Source organism: Portunus trituberculatus, chromosome 20 (assembly GCF_017591435.1).
Source record: "Portunus trituberculatus isolate SZX2019 chromosome 20, ASM1759143v1, whole genome shotgun sequence".
Classification (NCBI taxonomy): domain Eukaryota; kingdom Metazoa; phylum Arthropoda; class Malacostraca; order Decapoda; family Portunidae; genus Portunus; species Portunus trituberculatus.
Genome location: NC_059274.1, coordinates 13,686,352 through 13,703,851, shown reverse-complemented (window position 1 = coordinate 13,703,851; position 17,500 = coordinate 13,686,352). Strand labels below are relative to the sequence as shown.

The following is a 17,500-nucleotide window of genomic DNA, read 5'->3' as shown; positions in this document are numbered from 1 at the left end:
TTAGGTACTGTTTTTTGTGTCTTAGAGAGAGAGAGAGAGAGAGAGAGAGAGAGAGAGAGAGAGAGAGAGAGAGAGAGAGACGAAGGTGACCATTTCAAGAAGTTAGAAAGTCTTTGTTACAGAAAAAAAATAAATATATTGAGGTGAACGGCTTCGGGGTTAGAAAATGGACATTACCATATAGATGAGGTGCCTTTTCCTCTCTCTCTCTCTCTCTCTCTCTCTCTCTCTCTCTCTCTCTCTCTCTCTGTGAAAGGGAGACTCAACTGTTATTCCTAGCTGGGGAAGGAACATGGAGGAGTGGAGAGAGAAAAGAAGAGATGAAGAGGAAGGAGAGAAGAGAGAAGAAGGGGAGGGCAAGAGAGAGAGAGAGAAGTCAGTTTTAATGGGAAGGAGGGGAGGACCAAGGGAGGGAAGGAGGGAGAGAAGGAGAGGGGGGAGGTCTATGTATCCTGTGGCAAGTCCCCCTCCTTCCATTCACCTCCTTCGCCTCCCCTCCACCTCCTCCCGTTGCCCTGTGAAGCTTGAAGAGTAGTGGGCGGGCTTCATGTGTATGCATAAGCTTTTCATCATATAAATTACGATATCATTATTTCCCAGCGAGGCAAGGAAGGGACGGGGGCAGCTGGTCTTTTGTTGGGGTCAGCCTTGTAGGGACCAGGGGAGAAGCGGGTGGAAAGGCGGGTGGGAAGAAAAGGGGATGGGTGAGAGGGTATTCCAGAGCGCTAGGGAGGCGAGGTAAGGCGTTGTGTCTTTCGCAGTAATGGAATCGAGACCAATTGCAAGTACTACGTAGATTAGACTAAATTGAATTCCAGTTAATCATACGCATTTGGATCACACTGGTATTCTTGTTCACTGGAGGTTTCTTCTTTGGGCCAGCCTCGACTTTCTCTCTCTCTCTCTCTCTCTCTCTCTCTCTCTCTCTCTCTCTCTCTCTCTCTCTCTCTCTCTCTCTCTCTCTGGCAAGTCTCGTAGTGAACACGTCCACGGCAAGATATTCTAATTTCACTCACACAAGTTTGCGTTTCAGATTCTCAAACCACAAGTGTAAGTTTATTTTTTCATTGGCTTCGCTCGTCTTCTCATCGAACTTTAGGACGTGTGGACTTGTGGACACGGCCGAGAAGAAGAGAGGGAGGGAGGGAGGGAGTGGGGAGGCCTTTTTTCTTTCTCTCTTATTTCCCCGCAGCCACCACGACGTCGTTGCTTCTCTTCAGCGACAAGAATTCCTCGAAAATTATATGAATTTTGTCAGCCGGTGAGGAAACGTTGGGCGGGAAGACGGAGGGTCGCGGTGCCGCTAGGATGCTGCAGGAGGTTATCTGGTCTTATTGAGTCGTATTGAGGCGTCCCGGGCGAGGCGGCGTCCCCCGTGGGCCTCCCCGCACCGTGGCATATTCAGCGGAGATCCTGGTGTAACCTTTTCAGCTCATTAAGGCAGCGACGCCCCGAGCCAGGCAATATACAAGCGGCCAGCTGTCCTCGGCCCTGGAGGTTACCTGGTCCACTATCAATCTTGGCGCGCACCTCGCTATTCATCAACTCCGGACCAATAGGAACGCGGGGTGAGCAGTTACGGCTCGGCGGGGAGTCCTCATAGGTCGGGGGGGCGGGTGACGTAAGGGAGAGCGTCAGCCAATCAGCGGCGCGCCCTGGCCATGTTTTGCTGGAAGCCCCTGGGCAGCGCGGCGGGTACCCAACCTTAATTTAAGTCAGCCGGTTTTACAGCTGGGTTTTAAGTTCTCATTTTTATTTCCATTTCTTTGGTGGGGTTATCCTGAAGTGATCCGGCCGAGGATTAAGTGATTGCTGGCGGAGCGGCGGACGCAGTGCTCTCTCTCTCTCTCTATCTCTCTTTCTTCCTCTCTTTCTCTCTCTCTCTCTCTCTCGGCCCGACAAGCAGCGAGGATAAAGCTTGACTCCAGACACTCTGAGTAAACAAAGAGTGGTGGAGGCAGGAGAGGAGCGCGCCAATGAAACAACAAAGGAAGGAGCAGCAGACGGGGAGGCCGAGAGGGTTAAGACGTGTTAGCTAATTACTTTATAAGCGTGAATTGAGCGATAGGAGGTAATGTCTGCGTTGACCACACATGAAACAGTCATCAGGAGGCCAGCGTCGTGGACAGAGGAATGCAGTGCTGCCTCCCGGCCATGCCATGATTACCAGGCACCACCATCACCACCGCAACAACCCTACCCTCGCACACACACACACACACACACACACACACACACACACACACACACACACACACACTTAATGTCTTCGGAATCTCTATGTTTTTGGTTTGAGCTTCAAGTTAAATCGCTTCACTCCAGTTACGATTCTTTTTTGCCTCCGCCCTCCACAAAAACACCAAGACAAGAACTCCAACCAGCGGCCGAATGATGCGAATTCTGGCATATACGTATAGAGAAAACAAAAAGAGAGAAAATAAAAAGAGAAAAGACAAAAAGCAAAAGCGAGGTTGCGATAGTAACCCGGCGACGCTCCAATAACAACCCTATGCATATTCAGAATAGAGACGCGTTTCGACACACGGACGCATCGAGCAGCATCAAGTATTTTTTCATGCTAATAAAATGACCTGAGCTGAAAATTAACTACTAACCAATTACCGGTTGGCAGCCACTGATTCCGCGTCGCCACTCGCAAGACCGAGATGGCGAGGCAAGAGGAGGTGTGGAGATACTTACTCTCTCCCGCCTGATGTATGTCTTCCATCCAATAGATTCTTTAGAGCAGACGTTCCTTTTTTAGATCCCCATGACGTACTAATTTTCGCTGCACAGGTGAGACAGAAGTGCTGCCGCGTCACCTGCTCTTGATTGCCTTCCCGCCCGGACCTCGCAGCGGGTGTGTGCGGGGTGGGTGTGATGGAGGAGGCGCGGCGACGTGGGTGTTACCGTGATAGGAGTCTCCCAGGCACCTGTTTAATGTCTTCCTATTTTCTACCTGGACGCGAGAGTGACATCAGCCGAGTCTTCTTCATATCATTTAATCCTCGACGATCTTCATCCCGGGAGATAAATAAAGAGGTGAAGGTCGCGCCGGGAGGCTGTGTAGCTTGATGCGAGTTTGAACGGCCATTTTAAGCAAGGACCCAAAGTTCCACGGGGATGAAAACGTAAACACACGCCGGGAACACCAAAGAAAGAAAGAGGCGGAGGAAAAGGAGGCGGAGGAAGAGCGCACAGCCTCCTGTCCACTCAACCAGAGAAGGAAAGGCATATGATCAAACAAATTAGCAAGTCCCCGCTGCATCTTGCTACACGAGGCAGATTATAGTGACTCAAACTTTACTCACTTCACTCCCATGCACGCCAAGGACTGCCATGCTGTCTGCCCATGTCTGGCCGAGCAAGGCTTTATGGCGGCTTCACACTGGGCTTTATACGCGGGCTTATCATACCGTAAACAGAGCGGGGAGCAGCGGGACCCCGGGAAAGGAAACTATAAGGTGCTGCCGTAAATACAATACTTGGCCGCTACAAGCACAGGCTCTGATAACTAATTGCACGAGCACAAGCGGGAAAAAATAGGAGACACCAGGGACCAAATAGCGAGTGAGGCAAACAACATGGCGACCACCTGTCATTAAGTAAGGCAAACATTACATTACCCAAAGACTGTCCAGGACCGGCAGGCATTCCATTCTCTAAAGGACGTGGTTTCTGAGTCAAACGTCTCTCTCTCTCTCTCTCTCTCTCTCTCTCTCTCTCTCTCTCTCTCTCTCTCTCTCTCTCTCTCTCTCTCTCTCTCTCTCTCTCTCTCTCTCTCTCTCTCTTTATCTTTTTTTTCATTATTTTCTCTTTCTTTTTGAGATCCAGCACATCTCTTCCTGTTTATCTTTCTCTTTCTTTCTTTATCATTTTTTTATTAGTATTTGTTAAGATGTTATTGTTTCCTCTTTTCCTTTCTCTTTTTTAATACATTTTTTTCATGTTTATCTTTTCCTTCCTTTCCTTATCCTTTTTTTTTATCGTTTCTTTACTTATACTTTTTCTTCTCTCTTTATTTTTTATTTTATTGAATTTCTATACCTTTTTTCTGTCTCTCTCTTCTCTTCCTTATCCTTTTTTATTATTTTTCTATAGATATCAAAGTTCTTTCTTCTTTTATTTTCTTTATTCAGCAAACAGTAATTTTAATCTTCTATATTTCTTTTTATTATCGTCTCTTACTTTTATCTTTAATTTCTTCACCTTTCCATCTTCCTCCATTCTTCTTATTCAGCAAACATCACAATTTTTCTTCATTTTATTTTCTGTTCAATCAAATGTTACGTTTGGTTTTAGTTTTCATCCTTCTTTTTTTTTTTTTTTTTATTTAATTCGCTCTGTCTCTTGTGTTTGTTTTGATTCTGTCTCTCGTGTTTTACCGCCCATATTTAGCTCTGTCAATCTGCACTGAAGGAGTATAGCACTTTCTCCTTCCTTATTCCCATTCCACAGACCATGTTTTGTTTCTCGGTGTTATTGTTATTGTTGTTATTTTTATTATTGTTATTATTATTATTATTATTATTATTATTGTTGTTGTTATTATTGTTGTTGCTATTATTGTTGTTGTTGTTGTTGTTGTTGTTGTTGTTGTTGTTGTTGTTGTTTTCTTTATTATTATTATTGTTGTTGTTGTTGTTGTTGTTGTTGTTGTTGTTGTTGTTATTATTATTATTATTATTATTATTATTATTATTATTATTATTATTATTATTATTATTATTATTATTATTATTATTATTATTATTATTATTATTATTATTATTATTATTATTATTATTGTTGTTGTTGTTCTTCTCCTTCTTCTTCTTCTTCTTCTTCTTCTTCTTCTTCTTCTTCTTCTTCTTTTTTCTTCTTCTTATTATTATTATTATTGTTGTTATTGTTTTGTTGTTGTTGTTGTTGTTGTTGTTGTTGTTCTTCTTCTTCTCCTTATTATTATTATTATTATTATTATTATTATTATTATTATTATTATTATTATTATTATTATTATTATTATTATTATTATTATTGTTGTTGTTGTTGTTGTTCTTGTTCTTCCTGTTGTTGTTGTTGTTGTTGTTGTTGTTGTTGTTGTTCTTCTTTCTTATTATTTATTATTATTATTATTATTATTATTATTATTATTATTATTATTATTATTATTATTATTATTATTATTATTATTATTATTATTATTATTATTATTATTATTATTATTATTATTATTATTATTATTATTATTATTATTATTATTATTATTATTATTATTATTATTATTATTATTATTATTATTATTATTCGTCTTATTATTATTATTATTATTATTATTATTATTATTATTATTATTATTATTATTATTATTATTGTTGTTGTTGTTGTTGTTTTATTGTTCTTATTGATGTTGAGTTTGTTGTTGTTGTTGTTGTTCTTATTATTTGTATTATTACTATTACTATTGTTGTTGTTGTTGCTGCTGCTGCTGTTGTTATAATAGAAGAAATGTCAAAGTGAATTGAATAACACTAACAACAAGAACAAATTGGCGTAGTTAACTTTCCAGAATCATCATCTGCTCAACTCAAAAAAAGCAGGTTGTTTTTTCCTTCAGTTTTAGGATTTCCGTATTTTTTCCCTGTATTTTGTGTGTACGTTTTCTTTTTTTCTTTTTTTTCTTAGTCTTTTTATCTTTAATCTCTTGATGTTGTTTTATTCTGCTTTCATTTAAGGGATATCCATATTTTTCTTTATTTTCATCTTTGCATCATGTGTTGAGATTTTTTTTTATTTTCGTTTTTGTTTTGTTTTTATAATTATTCTTTTGACTTAATTTCTCCATGCTGGTTTTTTTTCTTTCATTTTAAGTATTTTCGTATTTTTTTTATTGTCATCTTTGTATCACATGTTGAGACTTTTTTTTATTTTTCGTTTTTATTCATTTTTTTTATATTTTCTTTATTTTCATTCTCGTTTTTTTTCTCTCATTTTAAGGATTTTCGTATTTTTTTTTTCTTTTCTTTTTATCACATGTTGAGATTTTTTTATTATTTTTCGTTTTGATTCATTTTTTTTATTTTCTTTATATTCAATCTCTTCATGTTGTTTTTTCTTTCATTATAAGTATATTCTTATTTTTCCGGTTTATTTTCATCTTTATATTATGCTTTTTTTGTGTTTATCTTTCATTCTTCTTTTCTTTCTCTTACTTATTCTCCCTTTTAACCTTCCCATCTCCCTAAATTCTCCCTTTTGCGTTTCATTCTTTCTCACTTTATATACTTTTTTTTTTCTCACACGCTGGATAAATTTTTGTATCTCCTTCACAGTCTTAATTCTTTCTACACCTTATATTCCCTTCTTTATCTTGATGTATTTACCGTTCTTGTCACAACATTTTCCTTCCTTCCTCCGCTAACTGATTTCATACTTAAATTCTCAAGTGTTTCTTTACGCGTGTATTTATTATCTGTTGTTGTTTTACGCTTTGTCTTTCTTATCTTTCCGGTCGCATTAATCGTTTTTACACCTCAACCTTTTATCTTTTTCTATCCTGACTGCTCTTTTTTCTTTTTTTTTTTTTTACTTTTTAAATTCTTTTCTCTCGCAGCTTTACTCATTTTATGTTTTCATGTATTATTTTTTTTTTCTTCCTTCTTACTATTTTCTCCTCCTTTTTTTTTTTTTTTTTTTTGTTTTTAAACCAATATTTTAGCTGTTTATTTTTCTTATTTCTTTTTCCTTCTCTTCCTTACTTCTATTTTATGCTCTTACATCTTATCTTCTTATCTCCTTCCTTTACCTCTGTTATTTTCACCTCCTATCTTCTTCTTCTTCTTCTTCTTCTTCTTCTTCTTCTTCTTCTTCTTCTTCTTCTTCTTCTTCTTCTTCTTCTTCTCTCTCTCTCTCTCTCTCTCTCTCTCTCTCTCTCTCTCTCTCTCTCTCTCTCTCTCTCTCTCTCTCTCTCTCTCTCTCTCTCTCTCTCTCTCTCTCTCTCTCTCTCTCTCTCTCTCTCTCTCTCTCTCTCTGTTTTCCTTTTTTTTCTTTTCTAATATAACAATTTTGTATTTTTTGCTTTTATTCATCGTGTATTTACATTTTTTTCATTTTCATCTCATTATTTTCTTTTCAAATTAACATTAATGATTTATTTGATGGGGTTTTTTTTCCTATTTTCTATATTAATTTACTCTTATTTCTCTACCCTTTTCTATTTTTTTTTCTTGGCCGTTTCATCTTATCTCTCAAAGCACCACCATTGTATTCCCCACTCCCTTTATTCTCCTTAACTCTCACTGTGTGTTTACCTTGCTTTTACTATTGACTATCTTCATATTCCTCTTCCTTTGTTTGGCGCTGTTATCCTTAAATCTCTCATGCCTTTATTGTTTTCCACCTCCCATTCTCTTAACTATCACCGCGTCTTTGCCTTGTTTTTACTCCTTATCTCGTTATCGCCCTCCCTGTGTCTGGTGGCTTTTAAGGCGTGTTAGGAGCCCACACTGGGATGCACGCTGGCTGCTCTTAAGAACCCTGAACGCGGATGGTTGGCCGGTGTTTCGTCTCTGTCACATTATCTCCTCTTGCCTGTGTCTCTGTCTCATTCGTGGCGCCCCTCAGTCCTGCGTCTCTGTTCTGTTTGTCTATCTGTGTGTGTGTGTGGGTTTAGGTGTTTGGACATGTGGGTTACCGTGTTTGTTTGTTGTGTGTGTGTGTGTGTGTGTGTGTGTGTGTGTGTGTGTGTGTGTGTGTGTGTTTGTGTGTTTTCATGAGTTTTCTTTGTTGTTTCTTGGTTTCATTGGTAGATTTTCTGTTCTTTACTGCTTTATTTTTCTCCTTCTCTGTTAGTGAGTGAGTTTGTACAATTATACTTGGGTGTCAGTTTCTCTCTCTCTCTCTCTCTCTCTCTCTCTCTCTCTCTCTCTCTCTCTCTCTCTCTCTCTCTCTCTCACCTTTCAAGGCAAACGAATAAATCAATCAACAGCAACTTTTCTTCTTTTTTCCCCCAACAAGTGAAGCGAAGTAAATTTCACAGAACAAAAACACATCTCCCTTCCTTAATATTTCTGCACCCCTGCCTTGTACATCCCCCCCACCACCACCACACACCCCCTTTTTTCCGCAGCCCCACACCACACCCCCTCCTCCCCAGAACCTTCCCAAGAGTACCAGTGCGATATTCAACAATTCCCCGGCGCCTCCACCCTAGCCTTGCTCTTCCCCTGACGAATCAATTTGTCTTCAGTGTGTCGCCGCCTCGGAGTCTCAGCAAGGAAGGGTTGGTTGGCTGGCTGGCTGGCTGGCTGGTTGGCTGGTTGGATCTCCTAGCTGGGTTGCGGGGTTGCCTTCCTGGTGGTGACGGGCGGGTTAGCGGTGCGCCCACGGGATCAGTGCGCGGTATATTGAAGGGAGTAAAAGGTAATTGGATTCTTTTGGGTTTCTTTCGATTTTGGTTTGAATTCCTCGTGTGGTGTTTGGTGTTTTTTTTTTTTTTTTTTTTTTTGAAGGGGTGGTTTGCTTTTTTCCATTCGTGTTTCGTCGTTTTTTTTTTTTTCTCTTATTTTTTATGTTTTCGGTGTATTACTTAGTCAGGTTTATTTGGGTTTTGGCCTTTCTTGCTTCTATTTATGTTGTTCTGGATGATTTTTTTTTTTCTACCATAGTTAAGTAACGTAGAAAAGCCACAAAAATAAATAGCAAACGAGAAATAAAATCAACATCGGGAACAAAGAAAATAGATAACAAATACATTTTAATCCAGTTTTAACCCAAGTTTAAACCAATTTCTCGCTTAATTTCTCAAGACGACTTTTGTAGTACACGAAATTCATATACGAAATCCAGAACACCATTAAAACAACCTCAATACATTTCCAAGCAATACAAAATGGCCAGTTATATAATGCTAACACAAATACATCTTTACTTTATTATTGCTCATACATTTCTCATACATTTTTTTCCTGCCAATGATTGAAACCAGGCCCGTGTTCACCTTTGTCCTCTCGAGAACTTTTTCGTCCCCAAGTTTATTCTCTGCAAATATTTGTGTGTGATATTTTTTTTCCCCAGTGCAAGTCAAGTAATTTGATGTGGTAATTATACTTATCAGGACGCGTGGGGGCAGGCAGTGATGGCAGTGGTTATAACTTTAAAGACTGCAATGGTATGTTCTGTTGGAGGAAGATTATTACATGAAGCATAACACACACACACACACACACACACACACACACACACACACACACACACACACACACACACACACACACACACACACACACACACACACACAGTAGTTATTGTCTAAACACTGCAATGCTACGCTATGTTTGAAGAAAATGATCACATGAAGCAATAAACACACACACACACACACACACACACACACACACACACACACACACACACACACACACACACACACACACACACACACACACACACACACACCTGCTTCATATATTACTACATCCAAATAACTGGCATCTTATTAACATGAATACAAAAAAGGAAAAAAAAAATCTATTCAATTATTTTCTCTAATTATTGCCGGAAATTATATCTTCATACATAAAAGGAAGGAAAAAAAAATCGATGCTGCATCATTTAAAGAGGCGAGAAGTGTGCTTTGGAGAATGACAGTTACGAGTGAAAATTATCAGATGCTTAAGTTGTATTTTTTTTTGTGTGTGTGAATTGTGTTTGTTAGTGGAGTGAAGTGACGATTTATTTTAGTTTTAAGATTTATAATTGAGCGGTCAGAGAGAGAGAGAAAGAGAGAGAGATAGACAGGCAGACAGACAGACAGACATAAGGACAGACTACCATCTCACTATTCCCACTTCTACTATCACTACGACACCAGTATTACGAAACGCCTTTCCCTCTCACTACGGCAATTTCCCAAGGCCACAGAGACAACTAACCAGGTTCTCAAGACGGTTTCTGCTTTTAATACACTAGAAATCTTACCAATATATCACCAGAACCATAAAAAAAATACCCTTAAAAACACGAGTATCTTTAACTGGAGCCTTTGGAAAACAGTGATGGTGAGAAGGCAAAGTGCTTCGCAATACTAACTCTGCTGTCACCATCTCCACCACTACCACCACCAATACAACTACCAAAACAACTTTAACTACTACCACCATCGCTACAACTGCCACAACCACCATTACTATTTTCTTAGAGTCCTTACTGTACATCACTAACACAGCCACCACCACCACCACCACTACCACCGCTATCACCACCACTATCATCATCACCTTCACCACCATTAAGTTTCTCTTCTTTCTTCTCCTTTCACATCTTTACATCTTCTCTTTCTCCTTTCCTCTCTCCTGTTTTTATCAGTCTTCCTATCTATTGTTCATTTCTCTCTCTCTCTCTCTCTCTCTCTCTCTCTCTCTCTCTCTCTCTCTCTCTCTCTCTCTCTCTCTCTCTCTCTCTCTCTCTCTCTCTCTCCAATTTACGTAGATTTATTGTAATATAATTCACTAAAGTTGGGGAAAAAATAAAAATAAGCATATAAACATCTTCTCCATGATTTGCATACTGTGTTTTCTGGACAGGCAATATTCGCCAGGTGTTTGACGTCAAGAGAGTTTCAATTCTAAAGCCATTCCTGAAAAAAGGCTTAATATGATGTAATAAGTTTGTAATAAGGGTGTTGATCGTGACGTATTTCTTGTAGTGTGATCATGATTTTTTTTCTATACTTTTTCGTCTTGTAGTGTTATCTTTCACATTTTTCTCTTTTATTTGCTTTATTATGCGTCTGGAATTCTCGTAACTCATCCTCAGGTTTGCTAGAATTCCCCATCCTCTCTCCCGTCTTCTCCCTCCCCCGTGTCGATAAATATTCCCAGCACAGACTGATTCCAAAGTGCAAAAGGTCAACGTGAAATTATAACACATGATTCATCCACGTCACAGTAATTTCTAATATTCAGCAAATAAGGAAGCAGAAGTAAAGTAGATGCAATAATAAAATAGACGCAGGGGACGAAATAAAGCATAAACACATTAATTTTATTCGCTATCGGGACTTGAGAAGGACGGAACGAGCAACGATAAATTGTTTTCGAAGCATCGACTCGCATATTATCACTTTCTCCGACACACTCGAATGCGATTTACGATCAAGTGTTGAAGGTGAATATCTGATGAGCGGCTCTCACCTGGCCTGCAGGGAAGGTGGTGGTGGCGGCGGCAGCGGGAAGGGAGACGAGAGATGAAGGAACTTGAAGTACAAAATAGACATATATATAGTTTTTGTAAATACCCATGTAAAAAAAAAAAAAAATGGAAGAGAAAAAAATATTAGTTCATTAGTTAAATCAGAGAGAGAGAGAGAGAGAGAGAGAGAGAGAGAGAGAGAGAGAGAGAGTATTTTTTTCTAGCTAACTTCCAGGAAAAAGATTTATCAAGCATCAGTTGTTGTGTTTTGACGCTTATTCATTTCATATTGATGGTAAGAGAATTTATTGATGTTGTTGTTATTGTTGTTGTTTGCAGTTGATGTTGTTGTTGTTGTTACTATTATTTACAGTAGTAGTAGTAGTAGTAGTAGTAGTAGTAGTAGTAGTAGTAGTGATAATTTGATAGTCGCCTGTATCTAGACGTAAAGAAAAAAATTGATAAATACTTCAGGTTTTATTTCAAGTTGGTGACATTTTTTATTTTCTAATGAAAGTGTAGATCAGATTTAGATTGATTGTTTCAGTGATAATTGCTGTCATTAAATTTTCCCGTTGTGTTTTAAATGTTCTGCTTTTGATAAGTAAGAAACGATGAAGTACAAATATTTAACCTCTTCAGTACTGGGACATATGTTTACCTTGAGTTTTGGGTACAATTTGACACTTTTATTGATATTAGGAAGGGTTTATGGAGGTCAGAAGAATGATGGCCAGAGTCTTTCCTATTTCAATTCCCACACAAGTTTTTGAAGCTGTATAAAATCACCAAATAGTAATCGGAATGCATATAGAAATGCGTCATGGTACTGAAGGGGTTAACAGCAGCAGCACCGCCACCACCACCACCACCACCACCACCACCAGTAGCAGTAGTAGTTATAGCAGCAGCAGCAGCAGTAGTGAAACCAGTCATATTTATGTTGCTGTTGTCGTTCTTTTCTTGTTGTTGCCGTTGTTCTTACATATGTTATTTGTGCTGTGTTGTTGTTGCATAAATTAATTCATGAAAGAAAAAAATACGAGAATTGGGAACGTCAGGTGCATAAATCTATACAATATTAACACAAGTCGAGTCGTATTGTATTGAATATTTACCAAGGGAAGCAAGAGCGTCATTTCCGCGTCAACACAACAATAACTTGACCCTTATAACAAATGCACGAACACAGTACTTCCTCTTCTCGGGACTGTAATGATAAGCTATTCATGGGAGCTTGTATCCTTAATCTTGCAGGAGTAAATAGCAATAATGGTCATGCAATTCATAAACAAAACCGCGGGAAGGAAGAAAGGAAGCGGGGTGGAAGTCGACTATGCGAGACAGACCCGTGTTTATATTTCTTATCCTCTTATTATTCTTTTCCTCACGTGTCCGCTGGCGAGCGTATCTGTAATCATCGCCGTCACGGGTGAATGTGAGAAAAATGTCCGTCACACTCCAATATGCACTGTGTTCCTTTCAAACGTCACTTGAGACACGCTTTATTCCACTTCTGTCTGTCGGTGATCGGGAGGAAACATGAAGAAAACCAGTGAATGACACAATCTACATTTACCGCGGCACTTTACGTTTGGATAAAGTCATGCAAACTCGAACGCTACTTTGTTTACACGTGAGGGAGAAAGCATGGCAAACTGACCTAGCGGACGAGCGGGCGAACGGGCAGGCGATCCTGTTCTCCTGTTCTCAATGAGGCGAGAACACGGGGCTGCGGTATTCACAAAATTGCATTAACACGCTGGCAAATTGTGGCGTGCAGCTGTGAATTTCGATTGAGGGGGGGAGTGAGGAAGACCGTAATAGAGTGGAGGAAATAAGCACTGAGAGAGAGGTAAACAAGTAGCAGGTCGGCGGAGCGAGGCGGCTGTGGCTGGTGATAATACGCGCCTTGGTATGTAAGTAATGCCTCGAACGTGTATCAGCCAATTTATAGAGGAAGTCAGATGATTCCTCCACTCGCCCTGCTCCTCCAGTACCTTCTATTACCCCTCCCAGCGCCCCCTCCTGTCCCTTCCCATCCCTCGCGCCCATTACCCTTTTCCCCAGTGCTCTCTCCCTCCGCTTGTCCCTCTCCCGCCACTCACATATTGAGAAGTATTATCACCCGATATCTCCATGTAAATTGGCGCTCGTCGGGTGCAAAATGTGTGTAAAGTGGAGTTGATCTGAACCCCACCGACAACTAAACGGCCAATAATTATGCCGCGCCGTGCGATAACTCAGGCGTCGCTCGTGGTGGTCTTTGGAGCTGTTAATATTTTAGTGTGTCATTAATTCACACACGGAAGATAGATTCACGTTTTCTGTGGTGCATTATTTTTGTCTCCCGCTCTCGCCCTCTCTTTCTCGTGATTGTTGGTTCGATATTGACTTAATGTTACGCGGCAGCTGTGCTTTTCCTGTCTGATGGCTGGTTGTCAAATACTTCTTTTTTTCTCCTCCTCTCTTTTCTTGTCGAGGTCCAAGTGCAGTTTTATTATTAAAGTGAGCCGTGTTAAAGATGCAGGAGTCGCCACACATGCACACACTGAGGGTGGTGTGTGCTGCCCTAGTGGTGGTGTGGCGTCGATAATTTTGATAAGTCATTCAAGTGTTTATTGTCGCATTTATTAACGCAATTTATTCTCCGGTAAACAGTTTTATGAAGGTGTGTTTTGAAATGTGTATTAACTCATGGACAAGTGGTGGCAAAATGTGTGTGTGTGTGTGTGTGTGTGTGTGTGTGTGTGTGTGTGTGTGTGTGTGTGTGTGTGTGTGTGTGTGTGTGTGTGTGTGTGCAGCGCCAGGCCAGACGAGACAGTCATGGCCACACACAAGAGGCAATAGAGCCGTCACTCACGAGCGCATTGGCAGTGCGGCGTCGGGTCCAGTCTCGTCCCTGCCTGTTCCTTATCTTTACAAATCATTATCGGCCCCGCTGCTCCGAGAACGCGCGGGAAGATTGCATGATGAGGACGCTGATGGGCCCGCCGCCGCCCCCAGCCTGGCGTGGGTCACGAAGCCTGGAGGCGCTGCAGTCACCGCCATTTACTGTCCTCCAAAACAACTTCAGATTTACGACACTAACAATTTCGCCTCAAGAATTACTGTCAGTTGTGCCTTGGCTCCTTAACTGGGGATTTCGCAGACAGCCAAGCGAATCAAATTGTCATGATAATCTGTTTTTATGAAGATATAAAAATGAACAAGAAAATTGTTAAAATTATTTACTTCAAGCAAAAGTTCATAACAATATAGTGGTTCTTAATCATAGATGCGGCACACTGGCAAAAAAAAAAGGCGCTTGACAACATCATGACGCCACGCACTCGTCCTCACACGGCGGGGGCGGCTGCGGCGGCGGTGTTCAGCTTCCTCAAATGTCATGAAGCTTCTGGTATTTACAAGGCACGACAAATGTCACTGGAAGCTCCAAGCACGTGGTGAACTGTGGTGATATTTCAGACGTGTTGTACTGGTGAGCGTCTCCTTTTAAGAGCGAGAAAAAGAATGGAGTCGGCTAGCCCCTGCAGGACCCCGCTGAACCCCGCCTAGGTGGAGCGCAGGCAGCGTGGGGAGGACAAGGCGGCGGCGGCTCCCTCTTCTTTCCCGGGGAGAGGTTGGACCGCCACGAGGTAGAGGGCAGCACCTAGCAGCCTTCCTTACCCTTGGCTTAATTTATACTGCATATTTAACGCGCCCCAGTGTACTTCCCGGACCAGTGAAGCCTCGGAGAGCAGGAATGTTTGCTCCGATGAAGGCAGGCTTGGCGCGGCGAGGCGGGCGAGGCGGTGCGCCGGGACGGGATCACAGGAACGCGCCGCCGAGAGTGAGGACGGGAGAGGGATGGCGGCTTCGTGTTCCTTCATCGGCCTTCATTCTTTTTCCTCCTGCCGTCCAGCCTCCCCGCAGCTCTCCTCTGAGTGCCGCACGAAGGGCATTACTCACTCTCGCCGCTCCCCGCTGCAATACTCGTGGCGGTGTCCTTCGCCGGCCTGAGTAGTAATTCCAATGCATGTTCGCCTAATTTGTATCTAAGATTATAGCTGCGGGAGGAAGCGGCGGTGTATACGCTTCTAAATGCCTTATTTATTCACCCGCCTCTCTCAGACCACTGTTGGCCGCTAAGTCTCTTCGTTTAGGATAATTATAGTACAGAGATATGTATGTTTGCTTATCATTTCGAGGTTCCGCGTGTGGCTTGTGGCTTGTGGCTTGAGTTAAATAGCACGGAGGATGCGATACATAGTAGTAATTATTTGGCCTTGTATGGGGACTGCTCCAATACATCCAGCCTCCCTGCTCTGCGCCAGTTTATCTATTACAAGGGAAATAATGGAAAGGACAAACAAAGAATCTCGTTGTGGGCTCTCTCGTATCTATTTCCTGGCGAAAACCAATTATTAGTACAATTTTTTTTAATGCCTATACTTATTTCTATTGCTTGTATGTATTTGTGGTAGTAAAATGTCCTCAGTATCATAAAAAAGTATAAATGGGGAGGACTTTACATGCATTATTTACTTATTTACTTATATTTTATTTCTAAACAATAACAAGAAGAAAGAAAAGCAAATAAGTTCAAGCAGAATAAAATTGAAATAAAGCAAAGCGAAAGAAAAAAAATATATAGATAAAAAGAGAGAATTTGCTCCTAATATTGATTTACACACTCTTTCATCAGGTAAATAAAAAAAATCAAATAAATGTCTGAAATAAATAAAAAGATGGATATGCAAATGAACAAATACTGAAAACAAGGAAAACGTTACACAAGCGAAACCAGAAAAGCAAAAAATAAACAAACAGCTAAACAATAAAAGAAACAAGGGAAAAAATAATGAAAAGCAAATATTGAAGACTGAAATAGAAAAAGATAATTATATAAGAAATGAGAAAAGGAAGTAAGAAAATTAATGAAACACATATTGAAAACTAAAAAAAAAAAAAGAGCAAATGAAGAGAAAGACAAATAGATAAGATAAAACAATAAGATAAGGAAGTAAAAAAAAAAGATATAAAAAAGAAAGGCTAAAAAAACTAAAATAAATTTACAAGATGAAATAATAAAAACAACAATTAAAAACAAATGAAACACATAAATAAAGACTAAAAAAACAAAGAAAAGTAAATAGACAAGATAAAAAGCAATAAGATAGACGGATAGAAATTAACGAACACACAATAAAAACTATAAAAAAAAGCAAAATAAAGATAAATGTGCAAGATAAAACTGTTGAATAAACAGATGAAAAAAGTAAATAACCTGCACGGAGACTGGCATCTAAGTGGACATTTTTCTTTAGTCGTTTTTGTTGTCCCTTTTTTTTTATGTAAGAGGAAAAAAAAAACTGGTTAAGGGCAACATAGAAACGAAAAAAAAAAAGGCCTACTTAGTTGTCAGTCCCCTTGCAGGTCCGATGGAGTTAGTGAAAAAAAAAGAGGGATAAATGTCTTGAAATCTCCTTTGGCCAGACATCCCCTCTTACATTAAAGAAAAAATAAATAGATAGATAAATGAATAATAATAAAGATAAGAAAATATTCAAGATTAAAATAACAAAAAAAAATCCACTAAACAAAAAAAAAAAACAACAACAACAAGAAGAGCACCGTCCTTGGCCCTCTCAGTAGGAACAAGTATAAATCAGACTCCCCTTTGTACATAAAATAAAAAAAAAAAACATTCTATACTGAAACAACGAAAAAAAAAGCATTAAACTAAGAAAGACAACGAGAAGAAGAGCACCGTCCTTGGCCCTCTCAGTAGGAACAAGTACAAACTAAACTCCCCCTTCCTACATAAAAAAAAAAAAAACATTCTATACTGGAAACAACGAAAAAAAAATTAAACTAAGAAAGACAACGAGAAGAAGAGCACCGTCCTTGGCCCTCTCAGTAGGAACAAGTATAAATCAGACTCCCCCTTTGTACATAAAATAAAAAAAAAAAAACATTCTATACTGGAAACAACGAAAAAAAAACATTAAACTAAGAAAGACAACTAGAAGAAGAGTACCGTCCTTGGCCCTCTCAGTAACAACAAGTACAAATCAGACTTCCCTTCGTACATAGAATAAAAAAAAAAAAACATTCTATACTGGAAACAACGAAAAAGAACATTAAACTAACAAAGACAACTAGAAGAAGAGCACCGTCCTTGGCCCTCTCAGTAGGAACAAGTACAAACTAAACTCCTCTTTCGTACATAAAAAAAGAAAAAAACTTTGCCAAAAAAACCTAAAAAAAAAGAAAAGAAAAAACACTAAACAAAGAGAGACAACTACAAGAAGAGCACCGTCCTTGGCCCTCTCAGTAGGAACAA

At 39.7% G+C, this 17,500-nt stretch overlaps 1 protein-coding gene across 1 annotated transcript in view; it reads left to right on the top strand.

The window, feature by feature from the left end:
- LOC123506647 overlaps positions 1 to 17,500 on the top strand; it is a 111,261-nt gene that overhangs the window by 41,431 nt on the left and 52,330 nt on the right. The window lies entirely within an intron of this gene.